Source organism: Mastomys coucha, unplaced genomic scaffold (genome assembly GCF_008632895.1).
Source record: "Mastomys coucha isolate ucsf_1 unplaced genomic scaffold, UCSF_Mcou_1 pScaffold23, whole genome shotgun sequence".
NCBI classification, from domain to species: Eukaryota; Metazoa; Chordata; class Mammalia; order Rodentia; family Muridae; genus Mastomys; species Mastomys coucha.
Window position 1 is genome coordinate 62,317,924 of NW_022196906.1, and position 12,233 is coordinate 62,330,156.

General features: G+C 40.0%; 1 long non-coding RNA gene across 3 annotated transcripts in view; it reads left to right on the plus strand.

The window, feature by feature from the left end:
• Positions 1-8,677, plus strand: part of LOC116071953 — a 23,479-nt gene extending 14,802 nt beyond the window's left edge. Inside the window, exons 2-4 of one of the 3 annotated variants that reach the window (XR_004111252.1) lie at positions 2,279-2,730; positions 4,859-5,001; positions 8,168-8,677. This is a non-coding gene — a long non-coding RNA (uncharacterized LOC116071953). Of the gene's footprint in view, positions 1-15; positions 2,731-4,858; positions 5,002-8,167 lie in introns of those variants that run through there. The other 2 variants (XR_004111251.1, XR_004111250.1) reach the window with 2 other exon arrangements.
• Positions 8,678-12,233: the final 3,556 nt, after the last annotated feature.

A 12,233-nucleotide genomic window follows, 5' to 3' on the forward strand; every position in this document is an offset into this window, starting at 1 on the left:
CCTCTCCCTCCCTCCCTCTTTCTCCCTCTCTCCCCCTCCCTCTTTCTCCGTCTCTTTCCCTCTCCCCCTCTCCCTCTATCTATATCTGATAGGGTCTCACTGTGTAGCTTGCCTGAAATCCACAAAGACCCACCTGTATCTGCCTCCAGGATGATGGGAATAAAGGGATGCTCTTCCACCACTGGCCCACTGCTCTCTTAGTGTACTTTCATGGCACATAACTTGCATCTTTTAGTGTCGTCTTCATGCAGTAGCTTCCTTACAAAATGTGTGGATATTTTCCAAAATTTTACAGTCCCAGAAGTTTGGGAATCATAGTATAAAGCAGATGATTTATTGCCTCATGCAGCATCAAATGGCATTCCAAGAGAAATGGCTCAAATCTTGGAAATTTGGGGATTATCAGTCAATCCCTGCAGTGCTTAGGGGAACAGAACATGAAGCTAGAAAGTACACAAGGAAGCTCACCCTTGTAATCCCATCTGGGGATGCTGAGGCAGGGGAATCATAAGTTTGAGACCATTTTAGATTAGCTCCTTATTTGCCTAATCCTCTTGGAATGCCATCTGATGCTACACAAGGGGAACTCAATGGACTATGTCATACTATTCATTGGACTATGTCATACTATGAATACACAGATCTTGTTTAAAAGAACAGAAGAACAGAAGGATTTTGATTTTATGTATATGAATTGTAGTTAAACCTGGTTCTTCCTCTCAGCCCTATCCTCACTCAAAATACATTTTCATATAACTTGGCCATATAGCTAGGCTCTATTTTGAGTAGACTATAACTGAAATAACCCAACTATTTTAACCTATACTCTGCCACATTGCTGATTATCTGTGCTCAGATATCATGCATCCATCTACTCACCTCTTTTCAGTGACCTTCCTGCCTTCTCTTCCCCAGAATTCTTTCTCCTCCTAGATGTCCTACTTCTATTTCTTGCCTAAGCCGTAGGCTTTTTAATTGACAGGTGATGCATCCATACAATACTCAAAATTTTCTCTCTACATTTCTTTTTTAGTCCAATAAAAGGCTCTTTTTGTTTCAAATACAACAATTATAAAACAATTATGAAAACTATGTTTGATATATATTTATAATGTCTGGTCCACTTATATTTGGCAATTTAGATAAAGTATTCTACCTATCCTATCTTGGTGAGTTTGGAATTTTATATCTAAATCAACTTTTATCTTAACTTGAATTAATAACCTAAAAACATCATCTTAGACTTAGAACATTCTCCTAAATGTTAAACAACTTTAATCATGAGACTATATTTTGTCTTCAACTTCATCAGAGATATGAGAACAAATATTATTTGAATATGAAGAAAGCACAGGAACACAGCTTCCAAAAATTAAATAAATGGCAGAGACAGCCAACTTCCTAGACAGTCCCCAGTATTCTTTATAATTTTGGAGCATTTACCTTCAGCCTTCTGACCCATCTGAAAGACTTTAAGTCAAGCAGAAATTATGAAAGACTAGCTTACTCTGTCTTGGTAGAGCTTAGAAGTTGACTATCCTGCATCTATTTGTCCTTTTTAACAGTATTTTGTCTGTAGATAAAATTAGGACATTTCTTGCCCAGTGGCTAGTTTGTCATAATTGAAGCAACTCCACATTGAGGTTATTGATGCACATATATTTTGAAGGACAATGAGGATAGTGTCAGGAACAGATCTACCTCATAATCCTAAGATCTTTTATTAACTTTAAATGCCATATTCCATGAATCTCTGACACTTTTGAAGACCATTTTTTCATAGCAAACACTGCCTGTCTCCAGCTACCTATTATCTGTACAGCTCAGGATGTATATTTTTGTGATAATCCAGACTAGTATATAACCTGACTGAGTTTGAGTAATTGGTTGATTATTGACTTGCATTATTTAATCATCCTAAACAACTTGTAACAGCAGCTATTAAAAGAATTGGAACTAAACCTTATATATTTGAGTAGTATAGATGCAATGCCTATCCAAGAATTAAAACATATCTATAATATGTTGTAAGAAAATCTTAAATTTTGTATCAACATACAAAGATTTATACCATTGAAAACCTTGAACCTGTATCAGTATACAAAGTTCTGTACTATTGTAACAAAATATAACCTTATTTTTGTATCAATATACAACTTCTGTACCAATGTAAGATTATGGCCTCAAAATATTTTTTGGTTTAAGAATAAGTTCAATAATCTACCCCTATTTGTCTAATTTCTTATAATATTTCTATATCCCTCCTTTTTCTTTTCAGCCCACACCCTTTGTCTAAGGAAGGATAAAGAATTGGAAAGGAAAACTAGAAATCCCTGAGCCTAACCTTCTTATTTTGTTTCCTCCATCTCCAAGACCATAATCATTTTGTAAATCTCCTAAAATGACAACATGTTTATAAAATGACTGAAACCATACTCCCCAACTTAAGGGAGTGGGACAACGGCCTTCTTATAGTTCCTTCATGATGAATTGAAGAATTATTGTTTGGGGCCCAAAAGGATATTGGAAAAATGTTTAAGTCAAAAGAAATCTAGCTGGCATCATTTGTTGTCCAGTCACTATGTGTTGCTAAGTTCAGGGCTGAACTGAAGTTCTGACTGGAACAGTCTGAAAGGCTGGATGAACCAAAGTCATCTGGAATTAGCAGTCTTTTCTGTTCTGAAAGGATGCCTCTGGAATCAGCATCAGTTTGAGGAGCTGGAACAGCAGGTCTGTGCATCCCAAGATACTCATGGGTGAATCCTGTCAGGGCTGTCCTCCTGGTGTTTCATTCTGCAATATACAAGCCTTACAACCAATTTTTAGTTCTGTAAAGACATTTGTATGGTGTATATGTATTTGCAGAGTGTGCAAATCAGTTAAGGATGAACTTTTGCTCCTTGAGCAGGTGAAAAACAACTGTCTTTGTTTAGGAGTTAGTTTGATCATATAACCAAATTGTAATATAAACTTTAATGCATGCCATATGAAAGGATGGCATGGTGAATTCTGAGGACTTTAGCTGACAAGATCCATTTGAAATGGAAATTTTGTTTTTGTTTTTGTTTTGAGACTCAATTGTGTCAAACAGGCACATGGTGTTTTTCTGGAAGCTACCTAGAAAAAAGGGTATGTGATGTTTTGCTAGAACACACACTTGAGAGAAAACATGGTGTTTGAAAAAGGGTATAAATATAACCCAAAAGACAGTGGATGGCACTGTGGTGTTGATTTGCTTTGCCACTCTTTGCTGGTCTTTGTTGGGCTTTGCTGACACCAGGTCTTTGCTGACAACACTGTGGCATTGGTTCACCTTCACTTCTCCACTGACTTTTCATTTGTCATGACTTCATAGAGAGAAACAGACCAAAGAATGTCTGGTGGTGTTCTGGTGACTTCTGGTGGCTTCCATGGACTCAGGCTAATTGGCAGAGCCTCGTGGTTTCTTCTAGATCAAACTGTCATTGCTGATTTGTAAATAGTGTTTGAGAGTGGATCGAGTAACTACTGCTGATTTACGTGAACTGAACTGCTGATATCCTGACAATGAAGATTGGAATCGTTCCAAAAACCTATTTCTAAACAGGTCCACACCCTACTTGGCCCTAATTAACCTTTCCTTCCCACTACCTCTGTTGGGTGGTAGGCTAGAAGAGAGGTTAGAACATTTAAAAACCCGTATTAAAGGGTAGGTTTTTAAAAATCTAAGCCTATATGCTAGGCTATGTATAGCTGAAGTTCTGGCTAGAGACATTTTTTATGTCTCAATCAGTTTTAGAGCTAGTCTCATGTAGAAGGATCTGCAAATTATGTTACTCATCATGTTTGGTTTTCTTGCTTTTTTTTTTCTTTCCTGTTAGCAGCCAAGATCTTCAGGGGCCCTTTCTCTATCACATCTGATCCTTATTTCTTTGAAAGGAATCAAAAGCCTTTTCTTTTTTCCTTTTCTTTTTTTCTGTTAACACAAATAAAAAGCCTTCTTCTCAAAAAGCATGTCCTTGGTCCAGCAACCCAAAGTTATCAAAAGTATAGGCTGGTTTAATTTGGCAGTCCCTTTTTTATTTAGATGTGCTCTATTTTCATCTTTCTCAGAGGATTTATAGTATCATTACAATTACTGAACTTACAATCACCTTCATTTTGATAATTTAAAAAAATTAAAACAATTATCATTTATTGAGATAGGGCGTCTCTGTAGCCAGACTAACTTGGATTTGCTCTGTAGATTAGCCTGGCCTCTGACTCATAAGAAATCTACCTGTCCTTTGTCTCCCACATATTGATATTAAAGGCTTGGAGTTATCTATGTATCCTTGAAAAAAATATCAATTCCCATTTCTTTCACTTTCTCTTTTTGGAGATGAATATCACTGTGGATAAATATATTTTTATCCCTTTGCTTTTTATATAAATTAAATTACTACCTTCTCTATATTTAACTTCATTCAAATTCCCTTCTTTTACTGTATAAGCATGCTTTGAAGTCATCATGGATTTGCTGAGTTTTTATAGCTTGCACAATGTGCTAGGCTGAGTAATCACTAATTCTCCCATGGAAGCCAACGTTTATAGAGACTGGTTGGTCATCCCAGTGTGACACCCATTTTGAAGTTTGCTCTCATGAGCTGCCACAGCTCTCCTATGGAAACCCCACAGTCCCAGGAGACAGGCTGGCTGCTGAGAGTGGCATGGAACTCTACCCCATGCTAGCTAGCTCTCATGAGCATAGCTTTTCTTCTGTTGGATAAAAAAAAAAACAGTTCTGCCCTAACCCCAACTCTGGATCCCCACATCGACTAGCAGAATGGACCTTTCCTGGGGCAAATTTTTTTTTTTTTTTTTTTTTTTTTGGCAACAGACTCAAGACTCTGGTGAGCCTTAGCTTACCAGGGACTCCCTGAGTGAACAACACAGAGCCGGGAATCAATGCAAAAAGCAAGAGGAATGTGTTGGGGTCGCCCTGCTGGTGGAGAGAGAGAACAACTACGCGCACCCTGTCTGGTGAGCCTTTATATAGATCTCAAAAGGGGTCAAGTTAAAATGGTAGGGGGTGTTCAGGGTCAAGGGGAGGGGCACCAACCAGTCTGAGCCAGTCTCTAATTTAGTCACAGTCTCTTGTAGGGTTCTGTTTATTTTCTCTACCTTCCCTGAATTCTGGGGACAGTACACACAATGGAGCTTCCAATTAGTTCCCAGTATCTCTGTCAATCCCTGACTTACCTTAAGAGACAAAAGCAGGACCATTGTCCAATTTGATTACTTTGGGCACTATGAACCTCTGGGATATTTCTTCTAATATCTTCTTAGCTATCATGGTAGCTGTTTCCTGTTTGGTGGGGAAAGCCTCAACCCATCCAGAAAAAGTATCTACAAACACTAGAAGGTATTTGTAACCATATTTTCCTGGCTTAACTTCTGTAAAATCAATCTGCCGATAAACTCCAGGCTGTTCTCCCCTAGGTCTTTTGCCCTGTTTACTCTTGGCTGCATAAGCATTCACTTGCTGGCATACCTTACACTGTTCTACTATCTCTCTGGCCCAGAACCTGAGGAATATATATATGTATATATTTAAGTGAAGCCATCTTAGTCCGTTCCCATTTCCAAGCAGGTGTTTCTTGCAGACCCATAACCAGGAGAGGCTCCTGCAGAGTCACTTTTGAGCCATTTGATTTGTCTGGTTATTATCCTGGAACACTTGAGTCTCTTCTCTTCTGAGGTCCTGGGCAACGAATTCATTGCTGGATTCGTTAGGTCATCCAAAAGGTCCAAGATTTCCTATTTATTTCCTCTAATGTGAAAGAGTCCTCTCTCGGCACATAGACCTGTGGACATTGGCTGTGGCAAAAGCATACCTGCTATCCGGATGGATGCTAATTTTTCTTGCTGGCTCCAAGTTCCAAGGCCCTGGTGAGGGCAATTAGCTCCACTTTCTGTGTCAACATGCCAGGGAGTAGAGGTTCTGCCCAGATATTTGTGCAGTCCACCACAGCAGCACCTTCTTGTCTCTGACCTTCATGGAGAAAACTGCTCCCATCTGTAAACCAGGCAGCCTTGGCTTTCGGCAGGGTCAGTCTGAGAGGTGTCTCTCTCCTTTTGGGCCAGCAAAAGGAGAAGTGTATCTGGGCCCCCATTTTGGAGAGTATATCTCGCCCCAACAGAGTATAGGGACAGTCTGGGGCGACCCTAAATGAATGGGATACCTGGCCCATCCCTAGGTCCAATGTTCGACAGGTTGTTCATGAATACATTTTGGTGCCAGTGGCTTCTGGGACCCAAGATCTTTTCTTGGAAATGGCGCCATAGGTTTGGAGGACGAAGTGTTGAGCCCCTATATCCAAGAATTGAGTGGGCTTCCCTTCCGCCCTCAAGAGTTATACTGGGTTCAGGGAGGGGGTCCAAACCCTATCTCCCCTAATCACTGTCTTCACCCAGGGCTAAGACCTTTGCCTTCTGGGGTGCTTTTCCCAAGGCTTGGGACTTCCTGCTCCCAGCTTCCATTTGTTAGGATACTCTCGAGCCCATTGGCCTCTCTCCTTGCAGTATACCCACTGGTCCTTTTCAAAGGGTTTTCTGTCTCTATGGTTGGAGTCTCTCTTCTCTGCTTTCCCTAAGTACTAAGTAGTAAGTACAGACTCTCTGTAGATTCCTTCCCTGATGCTTTTTTTTCTCTTTCTCTGCTCTTCTTTCTCTGTCTAATGGTAGACTTTCTCAGCAACCTGCACTAAATCCCTCAATGGCTTATCTTGTCTTTCTAGCCTCTGAAGCTTTTCCCTAAAATTTCTACTAGCCTGGTCTAGAAAAGCCATCGTCACAGTAGTTTTATGCTCTTTGCTGCTGGGGTCATAGGGTGCATATTGGTGAAATGCCTCCATGAGCCTCTCTAGAAAGGCTGCAGGCGACTCAGCTGGTCTCTGCTTAACCTCACATACCTTGGTCAAATTTGTGGGTTGTCATGTGGCCCCCTTGAGACCTGCCAGTGGAATCTGGTGGTAGGCTTTTAAAGTCCCAGTCAGGTGTAATCAGAGAGAGGCCCCTGTCCACAACAACCTGGTCAATGGATGGTGTGACCGTGTCTGAGGGGGTATTCTTTCTAGCTTCCTGCATTATAACTAAAAGTCTCAAAGAGATTAACTGGCTGCTTGGAAAAGGGGGGTTAGGGGCTGGGCCTTCCAGTTACACAAGTCAGCCAAAGAGCAGACCCAATATTGCATAGCCTGATTGCCTTTTTTCAGAGGTCCATGTGCCCTTAGTGGGAGAGCCACCATGGTATGAGGGGAGGTGGCTCTAAGGCCTCCTCCTGCTCCTCCCTCCGGTAAAGTGGAGGGTGCAATGGCCCCGGTCTCGTATGGGCTGAGGATCCTGGAACCAGTACCGGCTCTGGCAGGGCCATGGGTGCTAGGGTAGGGAGATTTGGAGGATGAAGTTCTGGAATAACAGAACAGCTGTTGAAGGGTCTTGGAGGATGAAAAGTTTATCAGGTCCAGATCCCTCCTCCCGTGCTTCCTTCTTCCTGACGGCCAGAACCTGTGAGGTGGGTCTTGGGAAAGAAAGGCTTTTATGAGAGTACCCCGACCTGCGGGGCATTCAGTAGGGACCTTAGGGCAGGGGAGAGAGACTGAGGCGGGACCAGAGATACGAAGAATGAGAGCAAGACAGGTTTCTGATCAAGCTCTGAAAACTTTACTTCAGGGATGGCAATATAAGCATAAACAAGAGGAGGCTTCAACGAGGGGGGAAGAGCCGCAGGGCTTTCCGAAGGCCAGGTGGCAATCTTCAGTCTCTGGAACCAGCTGTCACAGTGTCCTCCACACCCACACATTCTTACTGTTAGACTATACAAGTTCTCTCAGGGCTGTATGTGTAAGCTAGTAAATTTCCACAAGGCCATGGTTAAGGCCATGGCTCCAGGCATCTTCTCCCTCTTTATTATTTTTAAATATGATGTCTTAAGGAACAAACTACCGAGGTGATCAATAGTTGCCTCATCCTTGGATGAGTGGGTGTTAACCAGCGGGGAGAGTATTGACCTGATTCCTCCCGTGGGTCAGATTACCAGTATGTCCCACAGTCATGGCTCTTGGTATCTTTTGGGGAGGGGAGGCAGAGCCTTTGAAATTCCTTAGGATAAGGTTAAAGAACAGATACCAACTTCCTTGCAAACCAGGTTTGTCTCACGGAGAATTCAGAGACGGTCTGCGTGGGACCTTCCCCTGCGGTGCTTAAGCCTCCCAGCCCACGTTGGTGCCCATACTGGATTCATTTTTTTCCAGAACCAGTATGCACAGGTCTGAATCCTAAAGGAGAATGATCCACCTCAGGTTCAGCAAGGCCTCTATCAGCCAAATCAAGCCTATGATAAGGAATTTGTAAGGGTCTTGATGCCATGGAATCAATCTGCTGCTTTATAAAATCAGTAATTTTGTTAAAAATGAAAGGCCCCAAAGCTACTACTAATAAAGTGCTTATTAAAAGTCCGAGGAGAAATATCAAGAGGGTGAACATGGAGGACTTCCACCAATTATCGGCAGCAGCTGAAAACTGTTTTCTCTGGAGCTCCAAATGAAGTTTGTGTAACTGTTGGACCGGAGTCTCCACTAGGCTGAGCTCATTTACATAAAAACAGCATTCTTCTTTCAAAAATAAACAGGTGCCACCCTTCTCAGTGGTCAGCAAATCAAGTGCTCATCGATTCTGTAAGGCAACTTGGACGAGGGAAGTTGTCTCTGTAAAGAAGCTAATGATTCAGTGGAGGCTTCCACTGCCAATGCAAATTGTCGGGATAATTTGGTGGTGAGAAGAGAATAGGCTAAAGCCCTTCCCAGCCAAACCAGCAGTCACAACAGAGGTTACCAAGGAGGCGCCGGCCACTGAGGGGAGGAAAACAGCTCACTTCATTCTGATAATCTGAGGGGTTATTCCAGCTCAAATACTCCTCTGGAGTTAGCAAGGTCAACTGAGGAACTAGGGTCACTGGAAGACACAGCAAATCTTTATCCATGTTTTTGGCCTAGCAAAACTAGGGCAGAAGCGCCTGTAGCTGCGTCTCCTACACTAAGGCCTATGGAGGCACTAGTTCCCAATCCTTGGTATTTAATTTCTCTATTGATAGTGAAATTTCCTCCAGCATGCATATCCATCAACTTAGTGTTGTTTACCATTACCACAACTTCTAGGCCTTCTTGTTGGATGTAAGCTTCTAGGCCTCACTGTTGGATGTAAAAGGGAGTGGATCAGGGATGTAGGCCCATACAGCTTTTCTATCATCATTGTCAGGGCACTCAGCTAGCTCACAGGTCAGCATGTCACACCAATCACTCTGGGAGCTAGCAAGCTCTTGTAGTGTTCTGTGGAAAAAACACAAATATCCCTTCTTCCCCATATTAAACACCTGATCAGGATCATGTCATATGCAATAAGTGGATCCTTCTATATCAACTAGACATGAGTATACCTAGTTGTAGGATGCTATAGACACTCAGCAAAGAGTTCCTTGGCATCCAAATTTTAAAATCTTAAAAACAAAAAGTGTGATTTTAAATAATGTGCATGGGGATATAATTGCTCCTTTTTTTTAAAGCAAAATTTTCAAGAGTGCCATGCACACATTTAACAATTTCTTGTTCCTGAGAATTATATAAAGTCTCAGTAATATGGGTAACATTAAATTGTTGACAAAACATCTCAAATGTTTGACTGTAATAGTCAGTTCCATAATCTGTTTTAATCTGATTAGGAACACCAAGCATAGAAAAATAATGTAGGCAATGACCAATTACAGTTTTAGTTGCTTTTCCTGTTAAGGCAATTGTAACTAGAAAGCCTGAAAACATATCAATAGTCACATGTACAGATTTTATTTTTATTTTTAACCTTTTAATCAGAAATATAAGTATCCATTTGCAATAATTAAGTATAAGTCCTCCAGAATTAACACCATTATGTGGTACAGGTAGAAACTGAGGACACTGAGAACAAGTCTTTACAATTTGGCATGCACATTCTCTAAAAATACCAAATTATTATCTGAAGCCATTACTATTTTGATGATGTAAAGAATGAGATTATATGGCCAATTGTTCTTGTGTAAGGCCCATTATCTGCCTGGGATACAAATCTGCTGTGGCATTGCCTTAGGGGTCTTGTCCAGGCAGTCCAGGATGAGTTCTCCAATGTCTAAAGACAGTCCTTAAAAGGAAAGGTACTTCCTCTTGAGTTGTATATATATACACAATTGCAAAACTTGAGAATTAGTATCTAAAAAAGAAACAATTTTAAGCAACTGTAAACCCCTATCTATCATCTATCTATCTATCTATCTATCTATCTATCTATCTATCTATCTTGGCTATCAATATACAAATTAAAAGCTTGATTTTTAGCAATTTAATAAGTAACTACAGCACGTAGTTCAATTATTTGTGCTGAAGTAGAGGGAAACTCATGAGAATAAACATGTAATCCAATAACATATACTTTTCTCCCATAGAAGGGCTGTTTATAAATACAGTAGATGTATTCTTTATGGGATGCATACATAAATTTACAGGAAATATATTATCAATTTTGCTATGTAATAGACCAAATACCAATCAATATTCTGCAATAACCAATTTAATTGCTGTTTGAAACAAGGAATAGATGTCTCGTCAGGTTTTTAAGACATTCGTTCCAAAATACTTTCATGATTCTATCCTATAATTCTTTATTAACACCACAACAGCTTCATAATAGGATGTTAAAAATTTACTTGGCGATAAAGAAGGATGAATCTACATTAATGCTCTCTTTTGCCAAAGAATTGCTGTGGGCACATTGAGTAACAATAATTAACATTTGATTATAAGTGATTATGATTGATAACAATTGAATACAGAAGCTTTCTCTGGAGCAACAACTACTCCAAAATTTTTAAAGCTTGTGGTGTAAGAGCAAAGGTAGTAAAATTTCTTTTTAGAGGGATTAAATAAACATACACTGAAAAATTCAAGGTCCTAGCTTCTTGTACTGAAGCAGAATTTTTTTTCATAATGTAAGGCCATTTGCCATTCCTAAAGTCAAAACTTTGTAATGATTATAAACAACCAAGCTTCTAAATACACAATAATTTTATATGAAGTAGGCAGGCCAGATTGTAATACCTCTGTAAGTTCTACAGCATCATTGACCTTTCATAAATCTTAAATTTAAATTTTACTTTGAACAACACCTGGATAGATCTATGATAATGCTGTTTTGTCTTAAAAACAATTCCGTGGAGGCAAGGAAAGCAAGTCCACAAAAACTTCCCTAGGCAGGGAAACAAAAGAAATACCTTACAAGCCTTGCTGAGACTGCTTTGAGGTTTGCATTAACTCGAATGTAAAATATTTTTTAATCTGAGTATAAAAAATATACTGAGTATACTGCCCAAGTCCAGGCCCAAAGATTACACCTCCTGCAGTGAGTTTAGATTCCAGAGGAGCAATTCTCTGTATATCTATGCCTCTAATTTTTGGACAGTTTTTCCTAGGATGATTTATATGATGATTTATACTTAAAACATTCCTTATCACCTCAGCGCTGGGAAAGCATTGCTTGAATGTACTATAATCCCCTGCAAGGCAGCAAACATAGCTAGACTATGATTGTATGAGGGTCTAATTTTGGCGCAAAGATGAATATATCCAGATAAGTCTGTCTTTGCTTTATATGGCCGCAGAGAGCTGCATTAGCCTTCTCATGAGACAACTGTGTAACAAAAGGAAACCTTTCTTGAGGGTCTTCAAAAATTCTACTAGCTGTTTTTAGTAGTACAAACTCCTTGAAACAGTTTATCAGGAACCTGTTTGATGCCAAATACATTCTCACTGAGATCTCATTTCCAACCTTGGGGGGTTAAATTTTGCTTTTACCACTGTATCCAATAAAGCTTATGCAAAAGGGGCTTTGGGCCCATACTGGCCACAGTTGTTTTTAACTATTACTATTACAATCATCCTAATTGCAAAATATGGGTGAGTTAAGAATCCTGATCTTGCTATCAGACTACAAACTGCAGCCAATGGAACACTGGCAATTTTACCATACTTTTTTTAAGTTTCTTTTGTAATATTAAGGCATAACCATAACTTTGACAAACAAAACCCAGTTTTAAACAATCCATTCTCTTTAAAATCAATACCAAGAGCATTACTGTCATGTTACGAAGTTTGGCTGCCAATTCTTACATATGAATGCATGACAGTGCAACT